The 17529-nt window shown below is 43.2% G+C and overlaps 1 protein-coding gene across 4 annotated transcripts in view; it reads left to right on the top strand.

Moving 5' to 3' along the window:
* Positions 1-17529, top strand: part of REV3L (REV3 like, DNA directed polymerase zeta catalytic subunit) — a 280711-nt gene that overhangs the window by 69431 nt on the left and 193751 nt on the right. The window contains exon 1 of one of the 4 annotated variants that reach the window (XM_043510838.1): positions 7952-8408. The exons of the other annotated variants lie outside the window; for them this stretch is intronic. The gene's annotated coding sequence lies outside the window, so the exon portion shown is untranslated. Of the gene's footprint in view, positions 1-7951; positions 8409-17529 lie in introns of those variants that run through there. 4 annotated transcript variants of the gene reach the window in all.

The following is a 17529-nucleotide window of genomic DNA, read 5'->3' as shown; positions in this document are numbered from 1 at the left end:
CCTACCTGGCACCAAGAACATCTAGGCAGATCACCTCAGCAGGTCCTTCTTGTCTTGCATGAACGCTCCATCCAGAGGTGGTCAGCGTAATCTTCCAGAGGTGGGGAACTCCCCAGGTGGACCTGTTCATGTCCAGGCAGAACAGAAAGTGCCACATGTTCCATTTGATCAAGGGAATGGACAAAGATTCCCTGTCAGACGCCTTCCTCATTTCATGGTCGGGAGTGCTGATGTAGGCCTTCCCATCAGTGCTGTTAATTCACAGGGTCCTTGTGAAAGTCAAGCAAGACAGAGCAAAGATTGTCCTGGTAGCCCCTGCATGGCCTCGCCAGCATTGGTTCGGCACTTTGCTGAGCCTTTTGGCAGCTGCCCTGCTACAGCTGCTTCTTCGGCCGGATTTGCAGTCCCAGAACTGTTGCATCCAAACCTGGTAGTGCTGCACCTTACGGCTTGGCTACTGTGTGGCTAAGCATGGACGAATGGCATGCTTGACCAGTGTTCAGCAGGTCTTGCTGGGCAGCAGGAAACCCTCCATCAGGGCGACCAAGAGAAAAAGGTTCACGTGTTGGGCCTCAGAGTGGCATATCTGGACCAAACAGGCCCCGTTCCAGGACATCCTGGATTATTTGCTGCACTTCAAGGTCCAGGATTTGTCCCTCTCTTTGATCAAGGTCCACCTGGCTGCCATTTGGTATTGCATTCTCCATTCCAAGGCAGGTCTATCTTCGTCCATCATATGACGGTGTGGTTTTTAAAGAGTCTGGAGTGCCTCTATCTGCACATCTGGTCCCTGGTCCTTCCCGGCCCCCCAGGACCTGAATCTTGTGCTGTCAAAGCTCATAAGGTCTCCCTTTTGAGCCTCTGGCTTCCTGCTATCTCCTGCTTCTCTCCTGGAAGGTTTCGTTCCTGGTTGCGATAATGTTGGCCTGCAGGGTGTCTGAGATCAGGACACTCACCTCAGAGTCGCCCTATGTGGTCTTCTACAAGGACAAGGTCCAGCTGCATCTGCACCCGGCATTTCTGCCTAATATCATTTCTTAGTTTCATACTGGCCAGGACATATACTTACCTGTCTTCTTTCCAAAGCCTCATGCATCAGATGAGGAATGCAGGGTTCCCTCTCCCCTCCCCCCGCTCCTCCAAAATCAGGAGGGTTCTGGCCTTTATTAGATAGAATAGAGCCGTTCCATAAATCATAGAGTTGTTCTTTGTGGTGGCAGATGGGATGAAAGGTCACCCAGTGTCTGCTCAGACGATTTCGTCCTGGATCATGGCCTGCATCTGCTGCTGTTATGAGCTGGCGAAGGTGCCTCCGCCGGCGATTGTGATGGCACACTCGCTTAGGGCACAGGTATCATTGGCAACCTTCCTGGCACAGGCACTGATCCAAGAGATCTGTTGGGCTGCTACCTCATCATCCATCCACATGTTCACGTCTCATTATGTACTGACCTAGCAAGCTTGAGATGACTGAAACTAGTTAAAAGCCTCCCAGTTATGCCCCCCACCTGACTGTGTCAGGAACTGTAGGAGGAAGTCATGCTGCTGGAGAAACGGAGCAGTACAAACCCTATCAGGCACAAGAAAGGAGGCCCTGAGGTAAGGGTGACATAGATATTGAGGAAGTGGGGGCTGCTCTGGGTAAATGGCCCAGGGAATCGTACTCGTCCTGTTTCCAAAAAGTGAGCTACCAAGAACTGCTACTGTCAGGGTCCCTCGGCTGGAGCTCCCCCCTCCACTCCCTGGGCTCCCCCCTCCACTTCCCAACTAATCACTGAGACTGGGAGACAACAGAGACTGCGTGAGGGAGGATGGCTTCTCCTCACTTCCCTTGTTGGCTTCTGATGAAAATGGCTCAGTAGGCTGTGACCCTCACAGTGAGCCTCTGAGGCTAGTGTAGTCTGCCACGAAGCGCAAGACCCACTAAGACAAGGGTTGGAGGTTTGTCACACCGTTTTTTCATAACTGTTGTTCTTTGAGATGTGTTGCTCATGTCTGTTCCATTACCCACCATCCTGCCCCTCTGTTGGAGTTTTTGGCAAGAAGGAACCAAGAAGGCATAGGGCCGGCGATGCCTGATATACCAGCGCATGAGCGCGGCACACAAGTGGGTGCCACGGCCAGGCCTACAGATACTGCAAAGGCAAAAATCTCAGATGACCGCGCATGTGGGTGCACATACACCTAGAACGGAATGGACGTGAGCAACAAATCTTGAAAAACAACAGTTAAGCAAAGGTGGATAACCGTCTTTTCTGTTGCAGTACAGAATGTTCTTTGGAATAGCAGAAAGTCCTCCACCAAGTACACTTGCCTCATGAAATGGAAGATATTTTCAGTGTGGTCCCAGCAGAAGGATACCTCCCTTCTAGGGGCTTCTTTTTGGTTTATTTGGAATTATTTGCTTGACCTAATAAAAAGTGGCCTTTTGATCAGTTTTCTGGGGGTTCACTTGGCTACCATCTCAGCATTCCATGCTCCTGTAGATGGAAGATGGGTTTTATCCAACCCTATGACTGTTAGGTTCCCGAAAGGTTAGGACAGACTTTTCCCATCTATTAGAGATACAATGCCATTTTGGGATCTAAATTTGGTTCTCTTGGTGTTAATGGGATTCCCGTGTGAACCTATGACTACGTGCTTCTTGTCTCATTTCTCAATGAAGGTAGCATTCTCAGTAGCTATTTCTTTGGCCAGGAGAATTATGGAGCTTCAGGCTTTGCTGGCTGGCTGACTCCGCTTGTATGGTCTCTTGTAGGGACAAAGTTGGCTTGTGTCCTCTCCCCAAATTTCTTACCTACATGGTTTCATATTTTATATGAACAAGCCTGTGTGCTTAACTAACCTTTGTTCAGAAACCCCATTCTGACAAAGTTGTCAAGAAATTTCATGTTTCGGTTGTCTGCAGGGCACTGGTATTTTACCTGAAGAGAACTAAGGAGTTTAGAATAATCCTCAAATTATTTGACTGTGTTGCTGATAGAATGAAGAGAAAAAACCTGTTACCTCTGAGAAGATACCTTCCTAGATCCAAAGATGATGATCTTCTTGATCAGTTGGACCCCAACTCTTCCCAGCAGTCCTCCTAGCAGAACAGCATCACATGGTTGAGGAAGCCAAAGTCCTCCCATTGACATCATCTGAGCAACCATGCATTAATCTCTTAGATGTGTGTGTTCCTGCCTGGGCCGTTAGACAGGAAGATGAACGAGAACACAACCTGCACCCCTGACTCCTTCACTGTCAGTACCAGAGCCCTGTAGTCATTGCTGATCTGCTCAGAGTCATACCTGGCCGTATCAATAGTGCCCACATGGATGAGCAGAATGGGGTTGGGGTAGGTGTCAGAGGAATGGATAAGCATTGGCAACCTTTCTGTAATGTCTCCGATGCAGACTCCTGGCAAGCAGCATGCCTCCCGGGACAAGAGCTTCAAGTCAGCACATGGATGCCCCATACCCCTCAGAAAGGAGTCCCCAGCCACCACAACCCTTCGCCGCCTCCTCTTGGGGGTCATGGATGTGAGCCTCCCAGCATTGGGGGCAGATGGCTCCTCTTCATAAGCTATTGGGGTGTGCTCCTTCCTCCTGTTGCCAGTACAACATACAAGTTCTTGGATGGAAAAGAGTCCTAGGTGAGGGGTGGAGGACTGCCAGCAGCCAGTCTCTTCCCTACGGAGCAGCTGGTTTTCCTTCTCTGGTGCCCCTGTAGTCTTTTCTAGTCACCTAGCATCCTCCATCCTGTCGATGAAGTACTTGTGCTCCTGCATGCTGTGCTGCCTTTGACTCTTTTACCTGCTTCCTGAAGGACTCTACCAACAGGCACATCTCACTCCAGGTATCTTCCTCTGCATGGTATGTTTAGCAGAGACATGCAGGCCACATTCACAGCAAGTCAAGGCCAGGACCTGAAACAACCAGAAACAATTTCCTTAGCAAGATATGGCATGCCTAAAAAAACACAAACAGAAGCAGCCGCGTTTGTTATCCTCCCAAACACAACCTAAGTGCCGAGGCAGTCTTGCGCTCCTCTGGCAAGGTACATTGTAAAGATTTATCATGCAGTTCATAAGTATTCTTTATCTTGGGGCATGGAATTGCGGAGGTGGGGGAGAGGAGAACAGCCTCTCCCTTGTGGTTGTGAGTGTGACACAGAGCTCCCAATAATTTGTTTCCACTGGATGCAGCACCTGGTTTTGCTGGAGTTGGGATATGAGAGAAATTAGTTACAGCATTCTTTACCAGAGTAGCCTGCCCCTCCTTCATTTCCAGTATCTTCTACTTCATTTTCCTATCTTTTGTTCTGTTTGCTCTATTTACTTCCTTGCCAGCTTCCATCTTTGCTCCCTGTCTTTTTTTCGTTCCTGCTTATTATGGGCAATGAACAGTTTTCTCCATTCATCCGTCTTCTTGGCAGACGGCAGAGATCTAAACATGAATTTACTGAATATGTCCTCCTCACTCTTTTTTTTTTTTTCTCTTGCCAGAATTGGCAAGGAGTTCAACAGTAGATAGCAACCCTCTCTGTAGCAGGCATATAAAGGCAGGTGCTATAAAACAGAGGAGCCTTAGTGTAACTTGTAATAGCAAATGTCACCATGGCAACAGAAAAAAATGTTCTTTTCACCAGTTTTCCCCATTTTCAAAAATTCTTTTCCTAACTATCCTATCAGGCTTGAATGTCTGTCATGGTTAGCAGCTTTTTAATTCCCAAAAAATGGGATACTGTGCTTTGGTGTAGTGTATCTTTTCTAATTCCGTTTTTGATGGTTGCTTGGGGTAGGGGACTTGATAGATCATATAGGGAACATTAGTAACTGCATGTTAGCAGAGCTTCCCAAAGTTGCAGGATATTCACCCTAAGGTTTAAGAGGGTGAGGGGCCAGCTATGCAGAGATATGCAGCTCTGTTGTTTACCAGGATGGTTCCGACAGAGAGATTGCTAGTATAGAAGAAAATCTCAGTTATATGGCCTCAGGAAGCTTGCTTTGCATTGTAACCTGTGCACCAGACTTGACTGTCTGTTCCAAATGTGCTGCTATTATGCCACCTGACGTGCAAAAAGTACACCTTAAAATAAATAAGGTCTGTAGCCTTCAGTACAGTGCATATGTAAACTGTTATGTACCCATTCCAATGCTTGATTTGCTTGCAGTGATAGTTGTATAACTTCAGATACCTTTTCTTCAGTGGCAAATAAGATGCAGTGCTTGAAATATTATGACTGTTCAGGGCAATGATCAAATTGTGGCTAAATGCCTTTGTCAGTGATATACTTCCACTTTTTCTGTATCAATAAAAAAATTTCTAATATGATGTGGTGGCTGTCTTCCCATTTCTGGCTGTTTGCACATCTGTTTTGTGCCTGGCCATATAGTGGTGGTGCTGAGACCAATGTATGTGTGGTGGGATGTGGTGAATATTGGGTATTCATGTGTTTTTAGAGCTCAATCTAATAGAGAAAAGTGGGAGGGAGGAAGAATGGTGACTTATCAGAGGTGTAAGGTACTGCATAGAGATGGACACTAGTGTCCTCTCCTATAGTTAAAGCCACCTGATTGCAAACAGGCATGCAGCATGCAATCAGAATATAGAAGAAAATTCCCCAAACTCCTCCATACCTGCATAAATAAGATATATTGATTAAGTATAGCACCAAAAACTTACTGGATGAGGTCCCCTCATCATCATTTTATGTTGCTTCTTGCTTATCCAGTTGGTTGTCTGGCATATAGAAGAGGTGTGATTTGACTCAGGTATGTACTGCTGGCCTTTCAGCCTCTGATCAGACTGTCCCTCACAAACCAGGGATTAGCGGTGGCCTCCTGGGCAAAAATAATTGGAAGTGCATGTGTACAGGCAAGTTACTAGAGCTGTCTGACTACTGAGGAGATAAGGCTGGATGTGCTCCTCTCCTGAGAGGGCAAGGCACTCCAGAAATCTGGTTACATGACCTCACGAAAGGACAAAACATAGTGATGGCAGTTATTTCAGGGTCCAAGTACTTGTACTCAAAAAAGGGGGGGGAGCAGGGAGCGCTGATGCCAAAAGGTCTTTATTTGCAAGTGGTATTAAATGGAAGGAGGACATCTAATCTGTATCAACCTGGAGCAGATGAGTGTGGACAGGCAACCAGACAGGTCACTTCAGATGTGAACCAATGCACTGGGGAATAGCTGTGGGAGGACTAATAGAATCACTGTTGTTATATTGAAATGGTCTGCATTGCCGTTACACCAGTATCGTAAAAAGAAAAGGAGTACTTGTGGCACCTTAGAGACTAACAAATTTATTAGCGCATAAGCTTTCGTGAGCTACAGCTCACTTCGAAAGCTTATGCGCTAATAAATTTGTTAGTCTCTAAGGTGCCACAAGTACTCCTTTTCTTTTTGCGAATACAGACTAACACGGCTGCTACTCTGAAACCAGTATCGTAGAATCATAGAACCACAGGGTTAGCAAGGGTCAGCTAGTTTAACTGTTTTGTTCATGTATGTCTGTTTGATTCTATAATTCTGCAGCCTGGGATCAGTTTTTCATTTTCTCGCAATACACTAATTTAATTTATTTCAGAACTCTTTCACATGTATTTATTTTAATTGTTAAGGGTTTTTTTTTATATTAAGCACTCATTCGAAAAATGGCAATAAGTCAGTGTGCAGAGAAGACTAAATTGTTTTTGAGACACATTGTAGGAACTACATAATTTTTTTTCCAAGTTTGTATAAATTTTGAGAGCTATTAATTTTTTCATTGTTCCCATTTTAAATCCACGTATTCCTTTCAGAAAACCTGCTTGAAGCGACTTAGAAAAATTGATTCAATTTGCTAATTTCTAGTACGTAAATCTTTCTACATTGATTGACTATACATTTATTCTATCTACCTACATCATTTGATAAACATATTGCAAAAGATGTAAAGTTGTACTGCTAAAATTCTATACTGGATTAGAAGTAGAATTTCGCATTCCCACTTCTATTTTAAAATAATTGCATTTGGCTTCCAGTAGGTAGTGTGATTACTCTAAAATTATATTGGTCTTAAAAACTGCTTGCTTTAAACATCAGTTGCTTAGGCCAGGTCTACACTACAGACTTTTATTGGTATAACTGTGTTGCTCAAGGTTGACTGAACCCCCTGTGTAAACAGCACTATGTTGATGGGAGAGTTTCTCCTGTCAACACAGCTACCACCTCTCGGGGAGGTGGATTAACAATGCTGACAAGAGAAGCTCTCCTGTCCGTGTAGAAGCATCTTCACTAAAGCAGCGCAGCAGCACCACTGTAGTGCTGTATGTGAAGACAAGCCCTTAGTTGATCTAGAAGAATAGTGTGTCTTGGAAGAGGATTCTCTTTGTAGATTCCCCCTCCTCTTTGGTACTTATCTCCTATGTCTATTTTCAAAGGCTATTTTAAATACAGTAAGTATAGTACGTGGGTCTGTGATGAGTATTTAGTTTTAACAATAAATAGTAAAACCTTATTATGACTGGTTAAATTGAGACTATGACCTCAAGTGCAGCTACAGTTTGATCTGAATATATTGTATTTTACAACAAGATGCTTAACCGGCATGTTGGTGGTTCCAAATATTTGCAGAACTTATTTCAACCAAACATTCTTGAACAAATAAAGGAGAGCTATAGAAAGACTAAGCACAAATTATATTTGTGTGTTTGTACTTATTGTCTAAATCTCTTTCCCCTGTTTTAAGTACGTGACAGTGCTGGAATTCTTTTTTTCCTTTAAATATGTTGAACATTTTAGGGTATGTCTACGTAGCAAAGAAAAATCTGCGGCTGGCCTGGGCCACCCAACTAGGGTTTGCGACACTTGGGCTGTGGGGTTGTTTAATTGCTGCTGTTCATAGCAGGGCCTAGAGTCCAGTCTTCAGCCCTGGAAGTGCACACAACCCAGAAACAGCCCCTCAGCCTGAGCCTAATATTAGCCTGAGCTGGCTGGCATGGGCCAGCCGCAGATTTTTCGTTGCTGTGTAGACATAGCCTTAAAGTTGCAGTTGAGTTCCTTTTTCTAAAAGAATGATCTTTCTGTTTACATTTCATGTCAGCCACTACAAAAACATCTTGAATTCAAATATTTAGGGCTTATTGCCCTCAGTTTTACTAAATTCAGCATTAATTTTTCAGTTTTTTGAGGGGAGAAGGACAGAAATTTAAATATTTCAACTCATTTTTGGCATGTAAAATCTGTCTCTCTGCTTGTGGTGCTTGGTTGGAAATCGAGAAGAAGAGTATCAGGAATGGCAGAGACATAGTAAAGTGAAAAACTGATGTGCTGTGCGGTTTTATTTCCTCCGCAGCTTTATCGAAATTTTTAAAAATGGATACCATGGATGTCTTGGAGACTGGCAGATATTTTCCAGTTCAACTGCATACAGTATGAACAGGTATATTACAGTATTTTGGCTTCCAATGAAATTTTTTTAAATCTAATTTTGAAAAATAAATGGAAGTAATTTAGTTATAATGCTCGTAGTATTTTGGTAGAAGCGGCAGATGCCGTATTTTGAATAAGATTAATATTTGAGTGTGAAAAATTAGCTAATGAGCAAGTATTGTAGCTGATTTTAATAATTTATTTTATCCTACGTAGTTGAGTAATGCTTGTGACATGGCAAGGCTGGACATCTAGATCCACAGCATAGTCTTCCACCTCTACCACTAATGGGGTAACTGGTAGCAGTAGAAGATTCTTTTATGTGGGCCAGCCACTAAGAAGGGATGTGAGAAACACTTTGCTAGTGGGTTTCACAGCTATATGTTGACAATAGAAGAACATAAAGAGTAGGGAATTTTGGGTTCAGTTCCATGTTCTGGTAAGGAGTGTGGTCTAATAGTTAAATTCTTTTCTGCCCTAGTTCCAGCCAGCCTGCCCCTGGCTGCTTCTGCTTCTGTCCTCCCATCCCTATTTTCCTCTGCTCCTCTTCTGTTCAAACCCCATTCTGCCACTCTTCTCTTGCCCATTTCCTCCCTCTGTTCCTGACCCTGTTTTCCCCCCCAGGTCTTCAAGCATTAGCTAAGCAGCTTCTTCCTTCTCCATGCTGCTTGCATACCAGCATGGGGCCACTGAGAACACAAGAGAGACAGTTTCCCCACTCAGTTCTGGTGCTCAGTTCTGCAATGGTCTCTAGCATCTGGGAGAAACAATTGCAGGAAAAATCCTGCTGCATTGTAATGGAGCATGCTCAGTCACTCTGTGGGTTTGGTACATATACAGTCCAGTCAGCACAGCAATAGCAAAAGGCACATCCCTGCCAAATTTCAGGTCTCTGCTCCAAAGCATTGAAGTGCTAGAGCTTCTCAGAATGATTTTAAGAATTTTTTAATGTGGGCAAAACAACATATTTCCCCTTAGTCTTGTTCTTAGAAATGGCTGAAACTTTAAAATCTAAACTTAAGCAAAAACAAACAAACAAAACCAGCCTGAAGCAGACACCAGGTGGTATGAAAGTTTTTGACAAAGTTATACTCACTTGTCATGAAGGTGTTAGGCAACTTTAATTATAGGCTTAGATGCCAGCTCCATCTGTAATTAAATCTTTCAGGCCTATAGGCTAAATTATTTGTGCTTTTGGATAACCACTTTCACACAGAGGAAAAGATCACTTCATAGGTCTTTTAGGTGAGTTGAGTCAGAAAGCCCAGCTACCTATGAAAAAACATTCAACCAGCTATAATTCTTTTCAAAGGTCAGATAATGCAAAGCAAGTATAGAGGAGTGATTTTTTTTTTTTCTTGGTCTGATCTTTATTCCTCCCCACCCGAATGTAATAAGTAGGTACTCTACTTCAGTGGATCAGGCTTTTGGTCCCAGAATTCTTAGAGTTGTTTTTATAGTCCAGATTAGAAAAAATTTTCTATCTAATGCCCAAAGTTCAAGGATTGGCAAGTAGGATTCCATCTGTTCTGGCCTAGTGAAACTAAGGGTTCAGAAATGGTAATTTTGCATGTTAATTTACATTCCATGTTTCATTTATTTTATGTTGGAATGACCATCCTGAATTCTTGACATTTCAAAGTATTCGGTGAAATTTCAGTTAAACTTCGTTGTTCCTACATGTTTAGGTTAAAAATCTCTGTGTTCTGTTACTATTTGTAATTATACAAATAGCCTTCATTTGAGTTTATTGTTAAGATGGATTTAAAAGTTAGCAAGCGATGTAGGAAGTGATATTAAGCTGCTTCTCCTCTTAGCAACTTTTGCTTTATTAATACTATCTGTCAGTCAAGAGCAATGGGGAAATACTCATTAGTTTTCAATTGGTGTGACTTGAGGTATCAGATACAAACTTAAAAGTAAAACTTCCCTCCTTGTTTTATCTGCCACGGGGAGAGTACTGCTAACCTGGTTGATATATTCAGCTTTCAGGAAGGCAAATTATGCCTTATTTTGATTAGTCCCTGACTGCATTAACATGAGTTAGAGGCCGTTAATGTTCTACAGGAGACACATATTTAATAGTATTTTAGAGATAAGAGAGTGGATTGAAGACATTAAGAAATGGGAAAGCTTTTTTTTTTTTTAGGAGTCTGCTGTATTTTGCAAAGAGAGTTGCTCATATCCTTACTTGAATAAGGTAAATCTTGAACAGAGGCAGGAAATAATTTTCTAACCATTAAGCCGCCTGGTCTCAAAAATGACAGTGGATCAGACATAAGGAGGCACTGACGAGTATTAACGTTGAAGATCCAGTTAGACCCTGATCCTGCAAAGACTTAGGATATGTCTACACTGGCAAGTTTCTGCACCACAAGTTGTACCACTTTTATTAAAAAGTTGGAATTAAACCGCTGTTGTGTGTCCACACTGTGCTCCTTGTGACGCTGGAGCCCATCCATATTAGCAGCTCTTGCAACAGCAAAGACAGCAGTGCATAGTGGTAGCTATCCCACTGTGCAACTGGCTGCAGGATGTTTTGGGAAGCGTTTACAATGTCTCATGGGGCAGATATAGCGTCCCATGATGCAGATTTCCCAATCCCATTGTTCAATGGGCATCCTGCTACATTGCCAGCTGCTTTTCAACTGAAGGGGATGGGGTGGGGGATGGGGAGTGAGTGTGTGTGTGTATGGAGCGGGGGAGAGAGACTGTGTTTTGGGGGGGCAGAAAGACTGTCAGCATGCTGTCTTGTAAGTTCAGACAGCTGCAAGAAGCACAATCCTGAGACGGGGAGGGGGTCCTCAGCCAGCAGCCGCCACTTTCCAGCTGCCCAGATCTGAAGGCAGCAGCACAGATGTAACAGTGGAATGGTATGGTATTGCCACCCTTATTTCTGCACTGCTGTTGGTGGGGTGCTGCCTTCAGAGCTGGGTGCCTGGCCAGCAACTGCCATGCTCTGGCCACCCAGCTCTGAAGGCAGAGCAGAGGTAAGGGTGGCAATACCGTGAAACCCCCCCCCCACACACATACACAAACCTTGCGACCACCGCATAACTTCCCAGTTTGAGAAAATTCTGGTGAAATCTGTATAGTATAGGGCAGTGGTTCTCAACCAGTGTCCTGTGGGCCACATGTGGCCTAATAAGCATACAACTGCGCACAGCTTGGCTGTGTGCTAAAGGCCACAGGCTCCGGTCATCCCGGCTGCCCTACTGCCCAGCGGGCTCCCAGCTGCCGCACAGCCCACGCCCAGCTCTCTGCTCCTGGCTCCACTCTGTGGAGGGGTCTCTGGGTGGGGGGTGCTGAGCATAGGGGTGGGGGTTAAGTAGGGGGGGCACTGTGATTCTCAATCTGCAGCCAGGTAACACAATGATAGATGGGTTGAGAACCACTAGTATAGGGTAAAAGTACACAAAAGACCAGATTGCACGCATTTTTCATGGCCGTGGATTTGGTAGGGCCCTACCTGTACGTGATTTTTTTTTTTTTTTTCCAAATTCATCAGTTTTGGTAACTATTTCATATACTACATTTCTGTCATTAGAGAGAGACTGAAAAAATGCAGCCCAAAATAACTTAATTCTTTTGGTCATTTTGATGATTTAATATTAAACCTTTGTGTAAACTAGAATATGGAAAGACTTGGCTAAACCCATCCCCCTTTTACGTGGAAGTAAAATAAGCCACATACCTGGAAATTAACATTATTTAAAAAAAGCTAGGTTTGTTCTGCCCTGCCATATAAGAGACATAGGTTTCACACCTAGCCCTGATCCTTTGTTTTTTGGACAAATAGAGACGAAGAGCTCTGTAAAGCAGAGGTTCTCAGACTCGGTCTCTACTCCATGGAACACTTGTTAGTGGTCTGCAGAGAATTTGTTGGTCACTAAGGCTTGGTCTACACTAACAAGGTGAGTCGATCTAAGTTACGCTAGTTCAGTTACATAAGATACGTAATTTAAGTCTATTAGATTAGATTGACTTACAGTGGTGTCTGCACCATGCTGTGTTGACGGGTGATGTTCTCCTGTTGACATAGCTTCTGCCTCTCAGCGAGATGGAGGTCTGAAGTCAATGGGAGATCGCTCTCCCATCAATTTATCGTCTCTTTACTAGACCTGCTGCATCGATCGCAGCAGCAGCAATAGGAAAAGGAGTACTTGTGGCACCTTAGAGACAAACAAATTTATTTGAGCATAAGCTTTCGTGAGCTACAGCATCCAATGAAGTGTAGCTCACAAAAGCTTATGCTCAAATAAATTTTAGTTTCTAAGGAGCCACAAGTACTCCTTTTCTTTTTGCGAATACAGACTAACACGGCTGCTACTCTGAAAGCAACAGCAGTGTAGCCCTTAGTGAAGACAAGCCCCTAGTATTGGCTGCTCCTCCTTTCTTCTAGCTACTTGTACAGGTGTTCAGGCTTTTCACTGCAGACTTTTTGTCTTAATGTCTTACTACATTAAAGAAAGTTTTTAAAAAAAGTTTCCTAATATTACTTTTCCATGCAAGAAGTTGTAGTTGCCACATGACTGTCATTGCCACATTGATGTCAAACTATCACAGATGTGTGGGGAGACAGATAATGCAATTGTTAATGAGGGTGAGCTGTCCACAGACAATATTGTAATAGGTTGTCTACACTATTAAATAGTTTGAGTATGATGGGGTTTCATGCTCAGACCTTGCTATAGATTTTGGAGTTGGATTAAGTGACTCAGATTGTTCCACAGTGACTCCTTTAACCAATTAAATAGCGTGTGATGGGTCAAAAAGAAGTATAATCTAATCCTCTGCCTCTTTGCTTTCAACTGTCCCATGCAGCTATAATGCTAAACCTTGTGAAATCCTTACATGATGGCATGAAGGCAACTGTAATGTATGAAAACCAAGTTTCTGACTCATTTAACATCAACAAAGGAGTGAAGCAGGGTTGGGTACTGGCTTCAACATTGTTTAATATTTACTTCTCATTCTTGCTTTAACATGTGTTCTGTGATGTTCAAGAGGGTGACTATCTTACCACTAGACTGAGGTTTGTTTAACATTGCAAGGCTAAAAGCTAAGACGAAAGTGAAGGAGATCATCATAAGAGACCTGTAGTTTGCAGATGATGCAGCCCTTGTGGCTCATAGTATTGATGTCCTACAGCATCTTATTGCCAAGTTTTTCTGATTTATGCAAAATCTTTGGGCTAGCAATGAGCTTGAAAAAGACTGCTATCATGCATCAAGGTGCTTCAGAACCAGTTACAGATGTGACCTTAGATGGTATTCATCCAGATGTTGATGACCAATTTTGCTACCTTGGCTCTACTGTTATCAGCACTGTAAATCTTGATGTTGAGCTTTCTAGTAGAATTGGCAAAGCAGCCAGGAACTTTGGTCTTTGGCAAGACAGGACCTGGAACAATAAATTGTCAACTAAAGTGAAAAATCCATATTTGTGAGACATGTTTTATCCACTTGTCTATATGGCTCAGAAACATGGACAACGTACACCAAACATATCAAAAGACTAAGCCGTTTTCATATCAGATCTTGCATAAAATTCTTCGAATAAGATGGCAAGACTGGGTGACAAATGTGGAAATGTTAAATCGTGCTGGTCATTCATGGGAATGTTGATTAGTAAGAAAAGGCTCAGGTGGCTTGGAAGTGTCAAGCCATAGCCGGATTACAGGATCCCAAAGAGTGTGCTGTACTCTGAAGCTTGTAAAGGGTCTAGAAAGAGAGGTAGAGTGCTGAGTGAATTTCAGGATACCTGCAAAGATTGATTTAGTATCCTTTGGAATCTCTGTGGACGATTGGGCAAGGAGTGTAGAATGCCACTCTGGTTGCCGGAGTCAGCTTGTAGATGGAGGGAGCCGTTGCGAGGCAGACGGGATCAAGCTTTATGATGACCCGTGTCAGAGGAGGAAAGAATCTGCTGCTCTGATTCAGAACATTGCTAGTTCATGGATGTGCCTTACCTATGGATGGGACAGTCACTCGCATATCGGACTCAGCAGCCATCAAAGAACTCGTTGGTGCATACACCATGCTCTGTAAAGAGTGATGGTATCATTGATGGGTCCAAAAGAAGTATAATGTAGTCCTCTTCTTCTTTGCTTTCAACTATCCCAGATACAGTTCCAAATGGAGAAAAAGACACTTAAATTAGCACAATATTTTGCATCTTCCAGGTTTGATTTTTACATCTGATGTGTGTGTTTGTTTGTGTGTTTGTGTGTTTAGATTGTAAACTTCTTTCTTGAGGCAGAAATAGCATCATTTAAAGCACCTAGCACTCTGACAGTTAAAAATAATAAAAAGTTAGAACAGAGGTTTTCAAACTGTGGTCTGCGAGCTCCATTCAGGTGGTCCGCGCATAGTTTCCTCTAAGGTGTGCGCCTGGGTGGCTGCACACAAGAGAATGAAGGGCCATCAACCTAATTAGTGGAGCTGCACAGGCATGGCTTCACTCACTAATTAGGTGCTTGGACCCTCGAGAAGATGCACATGTAAGGTGAGGTGGTGTCCTTGGGGGGGAATAGGGGGTATGTGGGAGGGGATGTGCAGGGCTGTGGCAGCCAGAGAAAGAGGTGATTTCCCCTAGTTCCAGGGCTGAGGCTGCCAAGGAGAGACGGCCCTCCTTCCCAGCCTCAGCTCGGGGACTGCTATGGCGGGGGAGAGAGGGAGAGACCCCCCTCCTTCCCAGCCCCAGCTTGGGGGCTGTCACGGCAGGGGAAAGAGGACATATCCATCGCATTAGAAAAGTAAGACAACTGATATTAAAATATGAGTTGTGTGCTTTTATTTGTAGAACATAAGTTTATTAATTATTGGGTTTTTTTATATATATAGCGCTTTTATCCTAAGTGCTTTACAATAGTTAGCTAACAGTACAGACAACATTTGGAAAGATCATTAAGTGGTCCGCCGAGACCCTCAGCAATTTTCAAGTGGTTCACGAAAAAAAAAGTTTGAGAACCACTGAGTTAGAATATTTCTATCATGATTACCTTGGTATTTTTCTGAACCCAGTTAAGCCATGTTTTGTGAATGAAAATTAGTACTCCATTGAAGAAACACCAGAGCTGGAAGAAAATTGTGACAGATTCTGTGCTTGTGTAGCCATGTTTTTATTTGTTTGGGTTTTTTTGAAGTTTAAGATTGGTGAGTAAACAATATTCAGTAAACCTAGTTGGAAAGCTTTTGTCAATGTTTTTTCAGTGGAATAGTGAAGATATTCAGAAACATTTCTGTAAAATGTATTTATCATTTGAACCAGCTGTAATATAGTCTTATTTGACCTTCTAGCATCAGGTATCTTATTAAAAGAAAAGGAGTACTTGTGGCACCTTAGAGACGAACAAATTTATTTGAGCAGAAGCTTTGTGAGCTACAGCTCGCTTCATCGGTTGCGTGCAGTGGAAAATACAGTGGGGAGATTTATATACACAGAGAACATGAAACAATGGGTGTTACCATACACACTGTAACAAAAGTGATCAGGTAAGGTGAGCTATTACCAGCAGGGGGGCAGGGGGAATCTTTTGTAGTGATGATCAAGGTGGGCCATTTCCAGCAGTTGACAAGAGCGTGTGAGGAACAGTAGTGGGGGGAGGGAGGAAATAAACATGGGGAAATAGTTTTACTTTGTGTAATGACACATCCACTCCCAGCCACAAGTACTCCTTTTCTTTTTGTGGATACAGACAAACACTGCTGCTACTCTGAAACCTGTCATTATGCAAGGTATCTTATTGTAATTTACTAACACGGGCCAGTCCTTCAAACCGATACTTAAGTGAGTTAAGGTTTTTATCAAACCCATATTACTTACTGGAAATTGATCAAATGCTGAATTCTTCATTCCTTTTCAATGTGACATGTATGGATTTAACTATAACAGTTCCATCAATTGGAGTATTGTATTTATCTCCAGGGAGTATTGAGGATTAACTGTTTTAAAGCATTTTATGACTCTTGGGTGAAAGGTGCCATGGGGTGCAAAATAATATTTGTTTGCTTTAGCAGTGGAAATATAGGCGTATGTTTCTGATAAAAATTAGATTACAGTATATTTTATGTACACTTTATTTTAATTTTTTTATTTAGGAAGATTCCTCCCCCCCTTTCTTCAATGAGAAGGGAGATTATAAAGTAGATTTCATAGAATCATAGAATATCAGGGTTGGAAGGGACCTCAGGAGGTCATCTAGTCCAACCCCCTGATCAAAGCAGGACCAATCACCAACTAAATCATCAGCCAGGGCTTTGTCAAGCCTGACCTTAAAAACTGCTAAGGAAGGAGATTCTACCACCTCTTTAGGTAACGCATTCCAGTGTTTCACCACCCTCCTAGTGAAAAAGTTTTTCCTAATATCCAACGTAAACCTCCCCCACTGCAACTTGAGACCATTACTCCTAGTTCTGTCCTCTGGTACCACTGAGAACAGTCTAGATCCATCCTCTTTGGAACCCCCTTTCAAATAGTTGAAAGCAGCTATCAAATCCCCCCTCATTCTTTTCTTCCGCAGACTAAACAATCCCAGTTTCCTCAGCCTCTCCTCATAAGTCATGTGTTCCAGTCCCCTAATCATTTTTGTTGCCCTCCACTGGACGCTTTCCAATTTATTCACATCCTTCTTGTAGTGAGGGGCCCAAAACTGGACACAGTACTCCAGATGAGGCCTCACCAATGTCGAATAGAGGGGAATGATCACATCCCTCAATCTGCAGGTAATGCCTCTACTTAAACATCCCAAAATGCCATTGGCCTTCTTAGCAACAAGGGCACACTGTTGACATATCCAACTTCTCATCCACTGTAACCCCCAAGTCCTTTTCTGCAGAACTGCTGGCTAGCCATTCGGTCCCTAGTCTGTACCGGTGCATGGGATTCTTCCGTCCTAAGTGCAGGATTCTGCACTTGTCCTTGTTGAACCTCATCAGATTTCTTTTGGCCCAATCCTCTAATTTGTCCCTCTGTATCCTACCCCTATCCTCCCGCGTATCTACCACTCCTCCCAGTTTAGTGTCATCTGCAAACTTGCTGAGGGTGCAAACCACACCATCCTCCAGATCATTTATGAAGATATTGAAGAAAACCGGCCCCAGGACCGACCCTTCGGGCACTCCGCTTGA

The sequence above is a fragment of the Dermochelys coriacea genome, chromosome 3 (assembly GCF_009764565.3).
Source record: "Dermochelys coriacea isolate rDerCor1 chromosome 3, rDerCor1.pri.v4, whole genome shotgun sequence".
In the NCBI taxonomy this organism is placed as follows: domain Eukaryota; kingdom Metazoa; phylum Chordata; order Testudines; family Dermochelyidae; genus Dermochelys; species Dermochelys coriacea.
Note: the sequence above shows the minus strand (reverse complement) of the source record. Positions and strands in the feature narration are given on the sequence as shown.